The sequence below is a fragment of the Crocuta crocuta genome, unplaced genomic scaffold (genome assembly GCF_008692635.1).
Source record: "Crocuta crocuta isolate KB4526 unplaced genomic scaffold, BGI_CrCroc_1.0 scaffold8, whole genome shotgun sequence".
NCBI classification, from domain to species: domain Eukaryota; kingdom Metazoa; phylum Chordata; class Mammalia; order Carnivora; family Hyaenidae; genus Crocuta; species Crocuta crocuta.
The window spans coordinates 1,030,531-1,041,175 of record NW_027532162.1 but is presented as its reverse complement, the minus strand read 5'-3'; the positions used below and the strand labels follow the sequence as shown (position 1 = coordinate 1,041,175).

The 10,645-nt window shown below is 63.2% G+C and overlaps 1 long non-coding RNA gene across 2 annotated transcripts in view; it reads left to right on the top strand.

The window, feature by feature from the left end:
* The window catches only part of LOC144241855 (uncharacterized), a 9,324-nt gene extending 824 nt beyond the window's left edge, over positions 1-8,500 (top strand). Inside the window, exons 1-3 of one of the 2 annotated variants that reach the window (XR_013338217.1) lie at positions 578-639; positions 6,426-6,575; positions 8,001-8,500. This is a non-coding gene — a long non-coding RNA (uncharacterized LOC144241855). Of the gene's footprint in view, positions 1-577; positions 640-6,425; positions 6,576-8,000 lie in introns of those variants that run through there. The other variant, XR_013338216.1, reaches the window with a different exon arrangement.
* The last annotated feature ends 2,145 nt before the right edge of the window (positions 8,501-10,645 follow it).

Sequence of the window (10,645 nt, the reverse complement as noted above, 5' to 3'; positions counted from 1 at the left end):
CCTCCCCGCACTCTGGGTGTGCACACACAGCAGATACACACACGCACAGGCCAGGCATCACGAGATCCAGGGAGAAGCTGGGTTGGGTTGCTAAGTGCAAGGAGCATTGCCCTGAGCCTCTCCCCGTGACTATGCACCCCCTGGCCAGGGACCGGCTGCCTACCCCCTCCAGGCTGCCTCCTAACACCTCCCTCTCACCTTCCTGCAACCCCTACCCCGAAGGGAGTTTGCCTACCTGCCTGCCTGGGTAGACAGGCTAGACAGAACCCCCCTACTAAGCGGAGACCCCTACAGCTACCCTGGGTCCAGTGATAACTGCTACTGTCACTCATCGGGAGCGAAGAAGGGAAGGGGCCTGCTCTGGGCCCCTCCCCCACTCTGTCAACTTTCCGAGGAAGCCCTGGCCCCGCCTTTGCTGAACAGGAGGCAGGGTGGGAGGGGGGCTGGGGTCTCTTCTAGGCTGAGAGCTGGGGACAAAGAGGCAGCTGCCAGCAGGGGGTGGGGGGGGCCTGGCCTGGCCTTTGTGCCCGTCTAGCCCCTCCTGGTGACCTCACTGCCGGCCAGAAAAGAGCCCTTTCTTCCCAAAGGCGGCTGTTGGGAATCCGCCTGGGGACAAAGCCACTGCCAGGCGGGGAACAAGTAAGCGGATGGCCCCCCTCGCCGCATAAATTAGGGGGCCTGAGGTGGGGGAGGGGATGGCGGCTGCAGCTGGCGCCCAGGGTGGGGGGCTACCCGCTCGCGGTGCAAACACACAGCCGAGCCCAGCCCCCCCCACACACAGGGTACACGGGGCTGCCCCCTCCAAGCCTCATTCGTTCATTCCTCACGTGGTCGCTAGCGCTGGCCTTGGGGACACAGACCACCTGCTGGATGAAAGGACTGGCTGGACGTGTGTGGACAGGGGCTCTGCTCTTGTCCCCAGGGCAGGCGGGGGCTCAGGGTCCAGCAGCTGCCGGGCCCTGAGGGCACAGGCACATGGCGGGCCCCTCGGCCTGGCCAGCTCACCGGGTGGGGTCAGGAAAACATCTGGTTTTAGATGAGTGTCTTATGACACCCACCCCTTGTGGGGCCACGGGCTTCCTGTCCCCAGGGCCCCTGCTGCTCCACAAAGTGTCCTCACGGCCTCATTGCCCTTAGCCCTCAGGGCACTGCCCCAGAGGTGACTCCGGGGAGGTCTGGGTAGCCCAGGGCAGCCAATGGCAGGAGGGACGTGTGGACGGACGTCAAAGACCGGGCTCAGCCAGGGGGTCCCTCAGGCTGCCCCACGAATGCACCAGGAGGCTCCCTGCTTAGCCGCACTGGGCATTGGACCCATAGCTCTGAGGCCACCTGGGCTCCAGGCCAGACGGGCTTCCTGGAGGCAGAGACCATGGGCACGGGTGTGGGGCTGGCCCTTGAAGGTCAGGCTGGGCCAGGAGTCAGGCACAGGTGAACTTAATGTCAGGCCTAGGGGGTCTTCCTCCCCACCTTCCCGCCTGCTGTGAGTGGGGTCTGGGTCACCGCCCTGCTCTGGACAGAGGCTGAGGTGGCTGAGCGAGCGAGGGGCACCTGAGCGAGCGAGGGGCACCGGCCCTCCTGTGGGTCCTGTTCCGTGAGGGGCGTATGGGCGGCTCGGGCTCCGTCCCCAGTGCTCTCAGCTGCCCCCTCCCGCTGAGACGCTGCCCTGACTTGGGGAGGCCTTGACCCGAGGTCTTTGGTTGGGGTACAGAGAACCTCGTGGCTGCTGGCAGCACAGAGAGCCCCGAGATTTCGGCCGGGGGGGCTCCAAGGTCTGTCGTAGCCACCGACCCCACAGCCCAGCAGGGAGGCAGGGAGGGCACTTGTGGGGCTGAGCACCTACTGGGTGCCGGGCATTTCTGCCCCCCCCCCCCNCACTCATTCAAGGGACAGGAAACGATCCCCACGGCCTGGCCCAGCGTCCATGGTTGGGCGGGATGCCAAGAGGAGGCCACGGCCTCTAAGGCACTGAGACCCAAAGGCCAGGGAGTGTGGCCCCAGGAGGCCTGAGAGCCCCGCACCCTCTCCTGGAACGGAGAGCCCGCGCGGCGGGGCGGGGGCGGGGTGTAAGTAGGACACTGCTTTGTGCGGCGTTGCCATGGTGCTGCGGCGGGCCTCCTGGGACATTCCCAGGACACCTCGGGCCGCCTCCAGGGCTCCCTCTCCAGCCCCGCCCAGGCCCTGTCCCCCTGCAGGGGCTGCTCCAGTCCCCAGCCCTCTCTGCCCCCAGGCCCCTCGCCCCCCGCTGGCAGCTGGGGGGTCTGTGGCACAGTGTCTCTGTCCCCCCTTGTCACTCACACAGCACACATGCATGCACACACATGCACTCTCACACACAGCGTGCAGCACACGTGCACACACACAGGCACAGTGTACAGCACACGTGCACACCCGTGGCACACGTGCCCACACGCATACACACGTGCATGCATGGCCTACACAGGTGTGCACACATGTACACAACGCACACATGGCATGCACGGATCGTGTGCACGCGCGTGCACACTCGCACAGCCACACAAAACGCTCACTGGAGCTGCAGGAGCCATGGCCCTGGAGTCCCCAGGAGCGCGGCGCTCAGCCCCAGGCAAAGTGGGAGTGGGATGTCCATGCAGAACCTCGGCTCCAAGCCCCGCGTGGGCTCCAGGGGCCACGAAGCCCAGAGCTGGCAAGGGGCCTGCCTCACTTCGTCCCCTTGATAATGGGGAGGAGAGGAGGGGCTCTGCTGGCCTAGGATTTAGGGGACACACCGTCTAAAGGGAGGACGTAAGCGGCACCGGGTTCAGATGAGGCTGTCGTCCCTGCCCCCCAGGGCTCCCTGCACTTCACAGACAGTGGCCCAGGGACACACTGGGGGACAGCTGCCTTGGCCAAGGCCTCGGGCTATCTCAGGCCCAGTGAGTGCAGAGAGGCCCTGGGGCCCTAGGCAGCCCAGCGTGGCTCCTGTGGTCACCTGATGTCAAAGAGTGGAGTGTGGGCATCAGGGGAGANGCCCCAGGCAGGGTGCACAGAGAGGCGGGGGGGCCCCCCCCCCCCCGCTGAGGGGGCAGGGAGCGGGGGCAGAGCTGGGAAGCTTCCCTGGGGAGGAACCTTGGGCAGCGGCCGGGCAGGAGGGGCTGGGCCCTTTGCTGGAGGAGAGCACCTGGGCCCCCTCTGAGGGTCACGGCTGGGCCCCTGGATCTCCTGCCTCAGTCTCTCCATCTGACAGCACAGGGCTGGCGAGGGGTCCCCAAGCCCCCTGGAGTTTGAGCACATGCTGGCTCCTGGGAAAGGGGACAGCCCCCTTACAACAGGCCCCACTCGATGTTGCCCACACCTCTGCGGTGGCTGTGACCTCCGTGAGCGCTGGTGTCCTTTAGGGGAAGTGTTATTGTCTCTTAGAATCTCCAGGCCTTTGGGAACGGCTCTGAGCTCTTAGAGAAGTGAGCTCTTCAGTGTCACTGCCCTGCGGTGCCAAGGCGTCAGCCTCTCTGTGCCATAACGCCCTGTGAGGTGTGCTCATGAAAGGCAGGGCTGGGTGCAGGGCCGGGGGTGGCTGCTGAGAGGCCCAGAAAGCCTCCCTGGGCAGGGGCACGAGAGGCGAGGCAGAGGGGGCTTCGTGGAGGGGCTGGGACCAGGGCGCCAGGGCGGGCAGCAGGCTGCGGACATCAGAGTGGAGGCCGGAAGACGGCCCTGTTCCTGGGGCTGGACTGATGGCAAAGAGGCTTCCCTTGGGCTGAGGCCACTGCCACCGTGAGGCTGGCCAGGCTCGAGACTGGGAGTTAAGGCCCCCCACGCCCCAGCTGTACCCTGGGCCACCCACCAGGCTCCAGGGGAGCAAATGAGTTTGCCCGGGTGGGTGCCATCACCCCACACCCTGCCCCACCAGCTGCCCCTCCAGCTGCTTCCTCGGTGACAGTGACCCTTGCCTGGCACACCATCACCTGTGCTGTCCTCATTGCCGCTGACCCCACAGTGCAGTGTGGGGACCCCATCAGCCTGGGCTGGGCCTCGGGGAGCTGCTGGGGGGGAGCCCGGGCCTGGAGAGGGGCGNCCTTCCCACAGCTGCCTTTCCTGACCCTAAGGCTCCCGACTGCAGCCCAGGCACACCTGTGCGCTGTGGGTCTTCGGGCTCCTTCCGTCTTTCCCGCTTTCCTTGACTTTCTCTACCCCAAAACACAGGCACTGAAGCGGGGCTTGAGGACAGAGGATGGGGTGGGGGGTTGCCCAGCTCCAGGGGGTGTCTGTCCAAGACCAGGGTGTCATGGAGCCCCAAGGGGCAGGCAGGTCAGCGGGAATTACCCAGGACGGGGGCCCAGCCTGCGCGGAGAACCGGACAGACAGTGTGGGCTCCCCTGGCTGCCGGGCGGTGGGGGCTCCACCCTGACGGTGGGGGGCAATGTGAGCGGTCGGTGGGTGGGCCAGTCAGGCCTGAGAGGGTCCGGCTGGACCCTAACCCCAAGGTGTGCCTCAGGATCCGCTCCACGCGGACCCTCCATCGTGGTGCATGGTTGTGGCATGACGGGTCACAGAGCCCCCACAGGCACCAAGTGGGGGCAGAAGCGGCAGCCAGGCCGCGCCGCGGCCACCTGTCTCCCATTGCGAGGGCAGGTGCGCCCTGCGGGGGGCCCAGGGGCGACAGCTGGGCCCCTTGCTCTTGCTGCTCCCTCCACCCTGCAGGGCCCTGCGCCCGCGGGGCTGGGTCACGGGTGCCGCCTGGCGGCCGCTGTTGTAACAACACACAACCGGCTTCTCAGACCTCCAAGGTCAAGGGGCTGAGTGTTAAGCTCGTGCACGGTGCTGCAGGCCCGGCTCTGGGGAGGGCCAGGGGCGGGGAGGGGGCAGGGAGGGTTTCGTCGGGCCCTCCTTGGCCCCCCGGCTTGGCAGGCCCCACACGCAGCGGGGCTCAGGCCTCGAGAGACCCTTGGTGCAGCTGCGGTGGGCTGGGTCTGGGGGAAAGTGCCCGGTCCCGGGGGCCACCTGTACCCGGCCCTCTGTGCCGGGGACCCCCTGGTCCAGCAGGCAGTCCTGTCCCCCAAGGCGCCCATAGCGCCCCCCCACAGCCACAAGGTGCCGTGGGTCCCAGCCCTGCAGACTGGCACCTGACCTTCTCCCAGGGGCCGCTGCACCTCAAGGCCTGCACACTCTTCCCCAGATCTTGCATGGCCCCTGCCCACGGGGCCACGTTGGTCCTGGGACACCTTCCTTTCCTTCGAGTGGCTGGGTGGGGGGTGAGAGCGGGAAGAGGGGATCTGAATGTCCGGAGAAAGTAGCGCCTGCCCTGTGGGAGCAGCCTGCAGAGAAGGGAGCACGCAGAGGCCTGCAGGGGGTGCCGACACGGGACCTCGGCTGAGAGCCGGCTGCCCAGGCCTCGCGGCCCCAGGCCCCAGAGACGGGCCGACTGTCTCCATCCATCCATTTACCCAACACATGTTTACTGGTTGAGCCCGGTGCTGTTCTAGGTACTGAGGGTGCAGCCAGGAAGAAAACAGTTTCATGTCCTCGGGGTCTGGATGGAGACAGGAGCGACCGGCCACGTGCTGTGGCATCGGGCTGTGTGATTCTCCACTGGGCCAGCGGAGCGGGGCCGTGGCCAGTCTTCTGTTGGCTGTTGGCTCCTGCCTCCCCGGGGGGTTCACCGGGCTGTCAGGCGTGGGGTGGCTGCTGAGACGTGCCGAGGACCAGGGAGAGCAGCCCTGAAGCCGATCCCTTCTGCAGTGACGGCCATCAGGGGGTCGCCGATCTGCCTGTGACGGGCACCAGACAGGAGCAATTCCGTTCTCCGTCCTCCCCAGGGAAACAGAGGGAGAGAGAGGCAGGTGCCCTGCACCCAGACCGCGCGGATCCTGGTGGGACCCTCCACACCCGTTTCCACCCCCGTGAGCCGTGACGCGGTGGCCCTCTGAGCAGAAGGCTCCGGCCTCTGCCTGACACACTGGGCCTTGGGCACCTTGCTGTCCAGCCCCGGGCCTGGCCGGGAGGAGGACGTGGCCAAGGAGGCCCCGGTGTTCGGGGGGCTTCCTCGTGCGGGCGCCGCCTGCGTCCCTTCGGCTCCTCGCCCAGCCAGGCACCCAGCCAGGGCCCGTCGGTGTGAGGCGGCCCTCTCTCCGCAGGGGCCCTCGTCAGAGGTGCTCCTGACTGTGTCCGAGGAGCGAGGAGGGTGCACGGCGAGCTCCTGACAGAGACACCGGGTCCCGGCTGAGGGGCAGGAGGACCAAGTTCTCGGAATCCTGATGAGCAAAAAGGCAGCTGAGTGTTTTCTTGAAGATTTTATTATTTAAAAAAATTTTAAGTAGGCTCCACACCCAGCATGGGGCTTGAACTGACGACCCTGAACATGAGTCTCGTGCTCTACCGACTGAACCAGACGGGGGCCCAGGCAGCTGATTTTAAAACGTCATGAAGCTTCTTGAAAGCTGAGATTCTCTACTCATTCATTCATGTCTTAGGCGCCAGGAGCTGAGGCCACCACTTCTAGAGGAGTCCCTCCGAAGGACACTTGAGCGCCCGTCACCGCCAGGGCCTGAGGCCGCAAGCGCGGGGAGGCGGCTCGTCGGGAAAGGCAGCGTGGGCGGCCCGGCCTGCTGTGGGGGTGACAGGTAAGGCAGAGGCCAGACAGCTGTGGGAGGAAGGGGACAGAAAGAAGCCCCCCAGCTCTGGCCCAGGAGGACAAGGCGGGCTGGCGATGGTCACGGGGGAACGGGTGCAGGGAGGGGGCGCAGGAGTTCGGAGGATTATCGTGCAAATGGAACCCGCCTGTGCCGTGACCGTGGCGTGAAGACACGACGTGGAGGCGTGGAGGGCTTCTCAGGCTGGAGCCACGGCCGCCCAGCAGCCCAGAAAGGTCTGTGGGTCGGAGGAGGAGTGCTAACTTCACGGAGACAAGTAGGGCGTGTCTTCCCAGTTATCATTCAGTGAAGAGACATTAGGACAGAATAAGCCGCAGTTCGGCTCAGATCATGATCTCAAGTTTCGTGGGATGGAGCCCCGAGTCGGGCTCTGCGCTGACAGCATGGACCCTGGTTGGGATTCTCTCTCTCTCCCTCCCCTTCCCCTCTCAAAATTTTTTCAAAGTTTATTCATTTCTGAGAAAGACAGCACGAGTGGGGGAGGGTCAGAGAGAGATGAGGGAGACACAGAATGGGAAACAGGCTCCAGACTCTGAGCTGTCAGCACAGAGCCCGACGTGGGGCTCGAACCGACAAACCGTGGGATCGTGACCTGAGCCGAAGTCAGACACTTAACTGACCGAGCCACCTGGGTGCCCCTGGAGCACGCAACTCTTGATCTCACAGTTCTGAGTTTGAGCCCCACTGGGTGTAGAAATTAACTTCAAATCTTTTTCCTAAACAAAGGACGCAGGGTTTATCGACGTTTGGCACCCAATGCCTGTGCGCTGGCCAGGAGTCAAGGCCTGGGGCCAAGGACCCGCGCTGAGGCTGTGCAGGCGGGCAGAGGTCCCGGGCGCAGGCCTGCGCTCCCAGTGCCCACCAGTGGGCGGAGAGCTCCCAGGCTGCGCGCGCAGACACACACACACACACCCAGACACACACACACACACACCCAGACATACACACACACACCCAGACACACACACTCCCAGGCTGCATGCGCAGACACACACACACACACACACACACACCCAGACACACACACACACACACCCAGACACACACACTCCCAGGCTGCATGCGCAGACACACACACACACACCCAGACACACACCCACACACCCACACACCCACACTCCCAGGCTGCATGCGCAGACACACACACACACACACACACTCCCAGGCTGCATGCGCGCGCACACACACACACACACACCCAGACACACACACTCCCAGGCTGCATGCGCAGACACACACACACACACACACACACACACACACACACGCCGTCCGAAGCCCACGGGTAGGACCCTCCAGACGAACCACCTGCAGCGGGAACCCCGGGTGCAGGCATCCCAGACGGACCTGCCCGCCTCCCGTCAGCCCTGTGACCGGAGGCGGTTCCCTGGGCAGGTGACACGGGACTGTCCGAATCATCTACGAAACAGGAAACCCCGCTTTGCAACAGCTCCAAGGGCTAAACGCGCGCGTAAACGGTCCACACGGGGCGGCGCGCAGAGAAACGTCCGGTCAGCGATGTTCAGAAATGAAGGCTTAAATTATAGCAGAAGCAACGATGCCACCATCAGACATCCCGACAGGCTTGTTCCTTCGGGGCCCCTCCCCCCGCCCCCCTGCCGGGCCCACGGTGCCCCCTCAGCACCGCTCTGCTCCTGACGTTCAGGCGTCTACGCCAGAGATGGCCCGACTGGGGAGCCGGGTCCGTCATGGCCTCCGTCCCCTTAGCCACGCTGGGTCCTTTGGGGCAGCGCAGCGTGACAGGTGCGTTCCCACCGTCTGCACAGCATTCAGCGCGTGGTACCAGCTGGACCACGCTCGTCCCGCTGTGGTTTTCTCCACGCGAGTGTCTGTGTGGCAGAGGATTTATTAAAAATTTCAGATTTCCCCCCAAATTTTTTAACTCGTACAACTTGTTTTGTTTCACTCCTGGGCGCATGACACATCTGCGNGCCGCCGCCTGTGGCGCCGGGGACCCCCTGGAAGACACAAGCGGGGAGACAGGAGACGGGAGGCGGGGAAGCTGCCCGGGCCCAGAGGGGCGGGTCCTCGAGGGGGCGGAGCGGGGCGGCAGCCGAGGGGCCCCAAGGGCTCACCGGTCACCAGTAGGAGCTCTCGGCTCATGAGGCGGCGGTGCCCTACTGCCCTACGCGGGTTGGGGGGTGGGCGTCTCCTCACACTTGCCCCCTTNCAAGTTACCCCTTCCCCTGCCACAGGACCCTGGTCTGCGCTCAGTGCTGGCCACCTTCTTAGGCCACTGCCACCAGACAGGCCCACGGGGCCCGCCCCCCGCCCCCCCGCCTGGCCTGCGCTGGCGAGACCTTATTCCTTCCCCAAGTCAGGCAGTCAGTGAAGGTGAACACGTCAGAACAGAACTCACACCTCAGACTCACATCGTTTCTCCACCGCAAAGATAAGCTAAGAGATTTTTATTTCATTAATAATTAAGGGTATACTAATATCTCAAAATACTGCATTATTTCAGACGTACGGTTACAATAGTCACACAATGAGAACAGAGGGACGGGGGCCGACATGCTGGAGGAACACATCTGTATCGTACATCAAAACCAATGGCAAATAGTTCTCCCAATTATTCTTAGAAAAATACTAGACACTTAAAAGCTGAAAAGCTTTGCTTAAAAATAACCTGTATGTACAGGATGAGCTTAGACCTTCAGAAACCAGATAAAAGCTGGCGAAGTCAAACAAATGCGAAAAAGCGGCCGAGGGCCTCGGCCACGCGGACTCGCGGCCGATGCGCTGCACACCGGGCCGCTGCAGAAGCGAGCACCCCACTGTCCTGCGTAGACTCACTGCGTTTATTTTCACAACGACTTCATTACAGGTCGGTTGGCTTTAATCTAACCGGGGAAAAGGCCACCCGAAAGCAAAGCGGCCTGCACGGGAGGTAAAGAAAGCAAACATTCCCAGCCAGTTTTTGCATGAACATGGATTAGACCGTTTAATGCAGACCCGAGGCCAAACATTCTTAAAGGGCAGGATTTACTTCCAGTACAGGTTCTCTTCGTGGAGGTCATGAAAATACAGTACAGTGTGAGCAGCCCAGTTTACGGTGACACGCGGCAGGCCCGTTAACACACCTCCAGCGAGGACAGAAGAGCTGGACCCCGTGTCACCAGGGTGCCCCGTGGAAGCCGGACGGGCTGGGAGACGGGAACGTCGCGCCTGAACACTCTCTCAAGGCCGACCCGGTCGCCCCGGTGCCCACAATGGCNGCACCAAGGCCACGGCAAACCTCGTTTGAAAAGAACAGCACCGGGAGGTCCCCTTCCAAACAACAATGGATACTTCCAAAGGAAATGCTGACGCCGAACTTCCAAATCTGACATTGAAAATGAAGGAGAGCCTGGCACGGGATATGCCTGAAGGGACGGAGCGCCGCCCTCGATCTCNCGCACGTGCCCTGTGACCCCACTGTCCACTGCATCTGGAACACTTCTAGCAGGAAAGACACATCAAGGGCTTTTCATTATTGGACAAAGTGAAAATCTGTTTTAGGGCCACACTTTTATCATCTTTAGGCATTTAGGGCTACTCCCTTATCTCTTATTTTTAGCTGCTTACACAGTTAGCAAATTAATATCTCTGAAAGAAAATCACAGACCACTGTAGGGTCCAAAAGATGTGCTAACAGGATTCTTCTGTGAAAAGCGAGAACAAAAAAGAGTCGTCTGTTCGTTACAGCGCGGGGGCCACACGGTGTCCGGGCCCCTCAGAACTCGGGGAAACCCCTTGTGTTCCCACAGACCGGCAGCCCTGAGACCGGATCCTCAGCATTTACAGAAACACGCACGCCCTTCGGCAGGAGGAAAGCTGCTGCCCGCGCGGACAGACCTGACCGGCTCCCCCAGGCCCGAGACAGACCCCCGTGCGCCCGTGACTCAAGCTGAGCAGCACGGCAGGTGCTCTGTCCGGAGCCGCGTCCCAGAGCGCGGGGTCGGAGGACGCTGGGGGCAGCGGGCTTCCCCGGACAGGCCGGAAACGTCTGGTCCCGCGGAGCTCCCTGGGGCTTCTGC